General features: G+C 37.7%; 1 long non-coding RNA gene across 2 annotated transcripts; it reads left to right on the top strand.

The window, feature by feature from the left end:
• The first annotated feature begins 413 nt into the window (after positions 1-413).
• Positions 414-8,687, top strand: LOC119871618. 2 transcript variants are annotated; one of them, XR_005357568.1, is made up of 4 exons: positions 414-523; positions 2,597-2,748; positions 4,211-4,323; positions 8,247-8,687. It is a non-coding gene; the product is annotated as an uncharacterized LOC119871618 (long non-coding RNA). The 2 variants fall into 2 exon arrangements; XR_005357567.1 differs by having other exon boundaries at positions 2,597-4,323.
• The last annotated feature ends 765 nt before the right edge of the window (positions 8,688-9,452 follow it).

Below are 9,452 nucleotides of genomic sequence, written 5' to 3'. Positions count from 1 at the left end.
GTTGTTTTTCATTAACTTAACAGAAAAACCATACTCATAGAATGAGGAACTGAAGCCAGGATGTGGGTTTCTTAAGCTACCATAATAGTACAGTTTAGAATGTGGTACATATAGTACAGTTAGTTTATAGATAGTTCTTTTATGACATTCAAAATATGACTCTGTCTGTTCTAAAACAAGTTTTGGTTTAAGTACTTAGGTGATTCTAACAGCTCTGTGACAACAATACCAAACGTATATAGTCATGAGTAGGGAGGATGTCCCATGCCCATGCCTCTCAGATATAAGAAATAAGAAAGAGAGAAAGAAAGAAAGAAAGAAAGAAAGAAAGAAAGAAAGAAAGAAAGAAAGAAAGAAAGAAGAAAGAAAGACAGGAAGGGATATGGGGAGGGGAGAGAAAGACAAACGAAGAGAAAAGAAAAAGAAAAGAAGGGAAGAAAAGAAAAAAGGAAAAAAATTGGGAAAGAGAAATTAGTTGGGCAAAAGAAAAACTGGATGGCAGGCTGGCCTTCAACATGTACTGGTAAGTCATTCAATTTTTATGTGTCTCAAATGTTAAATATTTAAAATGGGAACAAATGTATCAAATCTACCACCTTACTAGGATTAAACTGAGAAAAATAAAGCATACAATACCGAAGAAATATTCTAGGGAAAGAAAAAACAAATTCACAAGGATATTTAGTCTGTATTAGCTGGAATATGTTGCTGTTCTCATGTGTCAGATGCTGTACTTGCTGTACTTAGTAATTTACTGATATTATCTAATTTAATCCTCATGATAGACTTAGGAGGTAAACATTGTTATAATGCCTACTTCATAGATAAGGAATGGAGGTATCAACAGGATCATAGGAAGTGAAGGAGCTTGGATTTGGATCTAGTTTGTCTAGCACCAGAACTAGCTCTTCAATGTATTATCTAGCCCCTGCTAGATTATAAAACATTCTTGGTTAATATGGGAAAAGGTCCTGATCTGTAATATTACAGAGTGGTTTCAAGGCTTAATACTCAATGGATAAGCCACTAATGTCATGGCTTATAGCTCTGAGGTGGCCTCCAATGATCTCCACTTCTTAATATTCATGCCCTTTTGTAATGTCCTCCCCTTAGGTGTGAGGGATTTCATGAGTCACTTCTAAATGAAATGCAACACAAATGAAAAGATGTCATTTCCAAGATTAGGTTATAAAATAACTATGGCTTCCATCTTTGGGCATTCTCTCTCACTCTCTCTTGGATCACTTCATTCCGGGGGAAAGCCATCTACCATGTTGTGAGGCAAGGCAGCCTCGTGGTGAGATAAGGTCTGCTAATGGTCACATGAATGATACAGATCTTCTGGGGTCTGCCGACAGCCATGTGAATGACTGTAGACGCAGATCTTGCCCTAGCTGAGCACTGGGGTAACAGTAGCCTTGGCCAAAATCCTGACTGCAGCCTTGTGAGAGACCCAAGAAACCTCTCCTGGATTCCTGACCCACAGGAACTGAGAGATAACAAATATGTGTCATTTTCAGCCAGTAAGTTTTGTAGTAATATTTTATGCAGCAATAAACAAAATATTTTATGCAGCAATAAAATAAAAATAAAATAATGGAGTAATATTTTATGCAGCAAAATAAGCAATAAATAAAATAAAATATTTTATGCAGCAATTAAATAAGCAATTTATTTAAATAAATAAATCTATGCAGTAATATTTTATGCAGCAAATGTTAATGAAGTGGCTGATTAAAGAAATGGAACTTTCCCAAGCATCCCTCCTTCAACTCCTTCAATAAATGCTCACTGAGTTCTTACATGCCAGGCATCAGATATGGTCCCTGCCTTCATACTGCTGAGCATCTGATAAGTTGTATACTGGAGGGAGACATTTTTTTAAATCATTAAAAATCAACTTCTTTCTGAAGAAAGGAGTAGAAATAGACAATATAGAGCCAGCCAGAAGGACTTCAATTCCAGTCTCCAGATACAAGATATGGGGCAAATAATTTCTCTGAGCTTTAGTTTCTTCATCTGAACAAGAGATGATACTATCTCTGAAAAGTTTGTGGGATTAAATAAAAGAAGGCATGAAAAACATCTGTCATGAATTAGGAGCTCAGCAAACAACAATTCTATTACTCTTATTGGCCTTTGAAAAGTAGAGAGTAATCATCCATATTTTGCAGGATTGTTCACTTTATAAAATATATGTATGGGTGTCTAGGTGGCTTGTTTGGTTAAGCATCTTTGGCTCAGGTCATGATCTCAGGGTTCTGGGATCAGGCTTAGCAGGGAGCCTCCTTCTCCCTCTCCTCCCTGCTCCTACTCTCTCATTATCTCTCTCGCTGTCTTTGTTTCTGTCTGCCAGATAAATAAATAAAATCTTTAAAAAAATAAAGATATATGTACATAAAATGTTTAGCACAGAGCAAAGTCTATTTTATATGCATCCAGAATAGTAATTACCCTTAGTTTCTATAGACCCTATAAGTCAGATCACGGCTATAGAATATGAAAATAATTTTATTAAAAAAAAACTTTTATGGGTTCTAATTTTAATTTAAAAATAATTTATCCATTTTATTTGTCCATTTTATTTCTTTTGCAGAGGTCCTCACTATGAGCCAATGGAAGAGATGAAAAACAAGAATAGGATGAGATATCTAAATTTACAACAAAGCAGGGTGAAAGCTGGTTAATGGAGATCAGAATTCTGGGGTTCTCTGCTAGCCTCAGTGACCACCAATGTCTACCACCAAAGTGAGCATCAAGTGGATTCAGTCTCATGAGTACTATGTAGCTTATAATTAATGGTCCCTTAATACAATTATTTTATAAGGAACATTTCTATCATATGACAACATAAAGGATTTAATGTTCCACGTGAATTTCCTAGAATTTAACCAATATGCATCAACATGGTAATGACTAGAGTAATATGTAAGAACAGAAAGACAGACACACACACACACGCACATACACACATACCTTGCCCAAATGAGAAGTGAAAAATCACTATTAGAGTATATTGGATTTTATTTCTAGAGGAACTAAATATGGCCACTAGATGGCACTGGAGTCTGATTTCGTCTTTCTAGTTCCAGAACCATCTCTGGGAAAAACAACTGTAAGACTATCATAAATTTTCTGAGTCAGTTACTTGCTTATCTGATATGATGCAAGGTATAAGACATTTTGATATTCTTTTTCAAGTTACTGGCAATCTTCTGTCAATAAATGAACATACTGCCAACTCAACTTGAAGCAAACTGATCTTGTCCAGACAAGTGAGTTTTGTGATTCCTTGAAGAGCTTCCTATAAGTAAATTTAAGTTTCCACAAATGAAATAGATTATAATTTCAAATGAAAAAAGCACGATATGCCTCTCCCAAAGTGCTGACTCTAGCTCTCCATTTCCTCTAGCACATCTAGGGTAATGCCTAGAAATCCATTCAACACACTTGTGCCAAGACAAGTGTTCCAGGGTCCACTTAGGTACTACGAGGCAGTTGGGCACCTCTTTGTGGAATTTACATTCTGGTGGAAAAGCCAGACAATAAGCAAATGAGTAGATACAATTATTATATATGCCATGAAGAAGATCAGTGGCTAACATGGTAAGGACAGTGGGGTCAAGAGGAGGTGCGTTTGATGAGGCGGTTAGAAGTCTTCTCTGAAAAGGTGAAATTTGAGCTAGAACTAGAATAAGATAGAATCTACCACAGAAAGAAGGTCAGCATGGTAGAAGGAGCAAGGGGGGAAGGGGAAAGAGGTAAGAAAGGAGCTGGGAGAGGCAGGTAAACCGAGTCTAAGAGAGACTTAGAGTTTGTCTAAGGGAGACTGCAAGTTTGTATTTCATCTTGTTATGTGAGTCACTGAAAGGTTTTAAGCAAGCAAATAGCACATTTGATTTACATTTTAAAAAGATCATTCTGGCTGCCAGTGGGCAATGGATTATATGACACAGGATAATAACAGCAAGTGCTCACTATATGTCTATTAAAGGAATGAATGAACAACTATGTCCACTGTGGCTAACACCACTAGGTGCTTATTATTCATTGAAATTCATTTTATCACATTGATAGAGTTAATAACACTCTTAAGATAATAGTTCTCAAGCTTTAGCATCCATCAGAATGAACTAGAGCACCTATTAAACACAGATTGCTAGGCTACACCCTTAATCATACTTTTAGACATTACTTCCTCCCTCCACAGCTTCTGATTCAGGAGATTTGGGTGGGGCCCAAGAATCTGAATTTCCAACAAGTTCCCAGATGATGCCGATGTCACTGATCTGAGGACACTTGGAGACCCACTGCCAGAAGATGGTGAGCGTTAAATGCCATCAGCTATTAAAATAAAAACAAACACAACGGGGAGAACTTAGTTCTCTTATGGTTCAGGCTTCTGGATCTTAGAGACCACATTCATCCTTCTCTTGTTTTACTAATGTGGGAAATATTTTTTCTCTGGACAAGGATAAAGTCTTCCTTACTAATAGAGCCTCATTTTTGTTCAGGGTTATTGTGTCCAGCTCCACAGTTTAAGTCAGGATTGGCTTAGAACAAATGTGGCAGCCCCATTCCCCTAAGCCAGATACTCACTATCCCAGCCTCCCTTGAATAGCCGTGGGACACCAGTCTAACCAAGGAAAAATAATAGCAGTGTACTAAAGGTTCTAGGAGACTTTCCTCCCTAATAAAAAGGAGAGTAGGGAGAAAAGAGCCTTTATTAATAGGAGTTCTGGTCAGTAAATACTCTCATGTAGAAAGAGCCGCAATTTCAAAAATGTTAATACTTGTCAGGCAGTGGTGTGCTGGTAAGTGCTTAACAACAGGCTCTTGGCAATAAAAAAAAAAAAAAAAAAAAAAAGAGGGGGGGCAGCCAATTGCTAATTTCCACAGCGTAAATGCTCCTAAATGGGTAATTTTAAGGTACCTAGTGAAGTCACTGAACAAAAATGTGAAGAGATGGTAATGATAGGTTCTCACAAGCTAGTATGAGCTGGCTCCAGCAAACCACTGCCAGGGATTTTAAAACCTAAAGGTACAGTACACCTTATCTTGAAATGTAAAGAAAGCAAGCCTAATCTTTCATGTTCCTGTGCACATAATCTCTCCCAAATCCAAAAGCATAGTGTCTCACACAAAAAGACACCCAGATTTGTGGTTGATGAGGAGCCCCCTTGCCATGACTATTTACGTTTTATTGAAATGTAAGCATAAAAGTAATTCTCTACAGAATTGTATTCATTGTTTATAGAAGTATCTTAGAGGGCTGGAGTCTTTCTAAGGTTCTTCCACAAATTACCTTCTTATTCAGTTGATTCTCCTTAGTGCTAAAAGAAAATAATCCTTAAAACAAAGGAAAGCAAACTTTATTTGAGGGGTACCTCTGAGGAATCAGCATCCAGGTCCTTCTGTAGAGCAGTCACCAATTTCCTCCTCTCCCCCACATCCCAATACTCAAGCTTCTGCTCAGTCCAATACTCAAGCTTCTGCTCAGTCATGTTCGAAGTTTCAATAACTTACAAATTTTTCTAGCAAATCGTTCCTGATCCTCACTGGACATCATACTCTGCCCTCTATCAAAAATAGTTTCTCCTAGGCTCTCTCTACCCTCATTGTGTTGCCTTGGTATGCACAATGCCTCTGCCTAGAGTGCTCATTCAGGATTTCCCAAACTTTGTGGATTACCAGAACAACATGGGAAAGTTACCAATACAGATTCCTAGATATCACTCCTTGATCTACTGAATCAGAATCTCCAATAGAAGGAGCCTGGAAATACATGATTTCAAACAAATACTCTGATAATTTCTATCTGAAGTTTTAAAAAAAACTATGCTTATCTGTCTCCTTTTCACTGCTCAGCTCCCTCTTCCTTCCTGGTCCCCCAAATAGGGTTACATCCTCTTCTTAATTGTTTTAGGCTAACAATATTTAGCATTACTTTTTAGCCTTTGCTCAAATGAACTTTATTGAGTATCCTTCCCATAAGATTATAAATTTTGTAAAAGTAGAAAGTGTCTTGTTTATGACTATATCTTAAGTGTCTAACACCATCCCTTACACACAGTAGATGCTCAGTAAATATAGGCTGGCTGATTGACTCATAGACCCATCTCACATCTGTGAGCCATGAAATATCTAAAGATAATGATCACTTCAATGAGGAATATGCATAAGTGCAAGCATATCTGTCTGGCCCTACAACCTAAATGCGTGTCCTTGTGCCAGTCCTATACTCAGTCTGGATCTCAATTTCCTTAGTTCTAAATGAAGCAGATTAAAAAAGAATGGATTAAAAGGGAATGCTCTTAGTGTACTTAGTTAGAACATGTTAGAGCTAAGTGTGAGCATTAGAAACCTGACATAATTGGAGAATAGATAGTCTTGTCCTAAGGCAGTATACATATTAGGTCACAGTCCATCATGGCTATAGATCCTCATTAGAGACATCTAGCCAGAAGTGCTTGCCTTCCTTTCTAGGGTGACTTTCAGTTCCTGCTGGGACAGGCCCTTGTGGTGTTGACTGGGTTGAAATCTTTCACCCTACTGTCTCCATAGGGCAAATGTTCAGCATTAGATATTTAACGCCATATGTCAACAGGGAGGCAGTGGAGGGTAGCTCCAAAAGGAGCTTTTTCAGAAGAGCACCATGTATCTGTTTTCATTTCCAAACCAAATGAGATGGATTAGGGAATAAACATAGAATTTGCATCAATTTCTTGCTTCTTAAGGATCAGACACCTTAATTTATTTTATTTTTCTATTTCTCAGTTTTTCCTGTACCAAATGCTAGCCCTTGTGGGCATCCATTCTCTTTTTGGCCATGCTCACCAGTTTCTTTGGCTAAAATTGAGAAATATGAATCTTAGGGACCGGACAGGCATTCAATACCTATATATTGCATTCATTCTATGTGCCAGATGCTGTACCAGTGAGCTAACCGAATGATCTGTCACATATGACCAATTAGAATTAGAGGTGACTTCTCTAAGTCCATTCCTGGAATTTGGAAAACAGAATTCTTAATCATAAACCCAACGGACAAAAAGACTAAGATGTTCCCAAACTGACCATAGATTATTAGAGATGCAAGAAACTGCCAGGATGCTCTAGTACCACGATTCTGAACCTTTTTCAACCTTGGTTTGAACAAAATCTTATTGGAAGTTCATTGTATAAAATGGTTACAAGCACAGCTGCTAACATTGGCTCCCGAAGAATGGAGGTCCCAGAGTCCCACCTACTTTATCACACTGATACCTGCTGAGGAGATCCCCTAAATTCAGTTTGAAAATCATGCATCTACTACAACACCTTCCTTTCATAGATGAGAAAACCTGAGTTGCAATTAAAGGCAATCACTTTCTCATCACCGTGGAACTCATCAATGAAGGAGCCAGGCCAGAACCAGGGTTTCCTGACTGCTGGTTCAGGGTATGGTTCCCTTCACCATAACACAGAATTTACTCCTTCCTAATGCATGTGATTCCTAAAATCTGTCCTCTGGTCTGTTTAGATATTTCCAGAAGGACTTGATACTAGCATTCAGGAAGGTCTTAAGGAACAAACAGAAGCCAAACTCAGCCAGTCCATTACTTAATTAAAGCCAACAGATGTATAAAAAAATGATATCCTACTCTGGGTACAGATTCAGAATCTTCATCCCCCAAATCACTTGAAAGAAGTCAGAGTAGAAATTATAAGTCTGGCAACACTATGCCCCCTTGCAGAAACATTTGGTCACTTACTTACTATAAAATAAAACTAACTCTACAAAAAGCATTCAGATATTGCCGAGGCCCTCACAGAATCATTGGAATCACCAGCAGGTTGGAAGTGAAAGGGGATTTCAAGGAGTCCAACATGTGTAAAGCTTTCCTTAGCGTCCTTTAAGAGAACGCTCTTACTTGCTTTGTATATACTATTTGATCTGACTTAAAATTCCAGTACAAGCTAGGGGCAGAGATTATCTGGGCCCAAACCAAATGAATTAGTCTAACATGATACATTAATAGGAGAGACCAAAAAGAAAAGCATTTTGTTTTACATATTGTTACCTGGAAGCATAATTTGTGACTCCCGAAGAGGATAGTTTTACTGGTTACTACTGACAGACAAATTGTATTTGTCCCTTTGTATTTACTTTACCATTAATAGAATTGACATAAAAATATACTATCCTCAGAAACGGAAGTCTGCCTTTACATTTATTTAGCCATCTTTCATGATTTTTCTTCCAGGAACCCGTCTATACATAGCAAATTTTGTTACTTTGACTTGCCGGCTGCTCCCTGCCAACCACCGTATGTATCTTTTAATTAAGTAGAAAAGAGATCTTAAAAGCTCACATAAGCCTAGGAAACTCTATTTCTGGCTGACAGCAATGTCTCCTCATTTGCTAGCAAAAGCACAGATTGACAGAATAGAATAGATCAAGAAAATTGATCGTTACTCATATGCTGGATTGAGTCAATATATGTAAATCCATCCCTATTGCTGGCAGGCACTGAGATGCTTGCCATGCAGAACAGACACAGTTACAGCCTGTTTTCTAGTCCAAATGCCAGCTTTTTGCTTTAATGCAGCAAAACTACAGTTATGTACTCGGAAAGCTCTTTTGTATTCATAACAACTGCAGTTTGAATGTGGTTCAGGACAGAGAAACTGTATTTACGAGCCACCATCTCTTCTGACTCAATACAATTTGCAGTAAATACAGTTTAAGTTAGAGCGATGGTATAGATGCTCTGGGAATTTTCTTTGTGGTTTTACTACATTTTGGGGAAACGTTTTAAATGTTCGCTGCTTTCAAGTTCATTTCTTTAAAGTGAACAGCCTCACATGGTTGTTGTGAAGATCAAGTGAAATAATAGATATGAAAAAGGCTTTGAAAAAAATTAAAAGCATTATGCAAATGGGAGACGATTATTATTTTTTTGTCTCAAGGTCCTTTTACTTAAGGGCAATGCTCTCTAGTTATCCTAAGCCTGTTTTAATCTTGATTTAAAATAGTGGAATATTCAAAGTAGCAGTGCATGAAAAGAAGGCTTCAGAACATAAAATACACATTATGTGTTTAGATATCCCTTAATATCTTTTCAGAGAGGAATAATTATGAATCTCATAGTATCAAAGAAGAGTCGTGTTTCTTTCCTCGGGAGTAGGACTCAATGGTATATGATTTGAGTCTTTCAAGAGCTCTTAGAGTTGCTATCTTCTTTCCCAGGCCTAACTAACCTGTTCAAAAGCTAAAGACCGTCATCTCTTCTATGCTGTAAATCACAAGAGGAACACAGTTCATAAACAAATATAGGTAAACCATCATCCAAGCTGACTTACTGCTCTCATAATATATGGCAGTAATCACAAAGAAAGCCCTCCTGAAAACAGTTGAAGCTGAGTGATTAGGCCTAGGGTCTGCTGTACCTTCAAGAGAGCTACGATGG

Source organism: Canis lupus, chromosome 4 (assembly GCF_011100685.1).
Source record: "Canis lupus familiaris isolate Mischka breed German Shepherd chromosome 4, alternate assembly UU_Cfam_GSD_1.0, whole genome shotgun sequence".
In the NCBI taxonomy this organism is placed as follows: Eukaryota; Metazoa; Chordata; class Mammalia; order Carnivora; family Canidae; genus Canis; species Canis lupus.
This window is presented reverse-complemented; position numbering and strand designations above follow the sequence as displayed.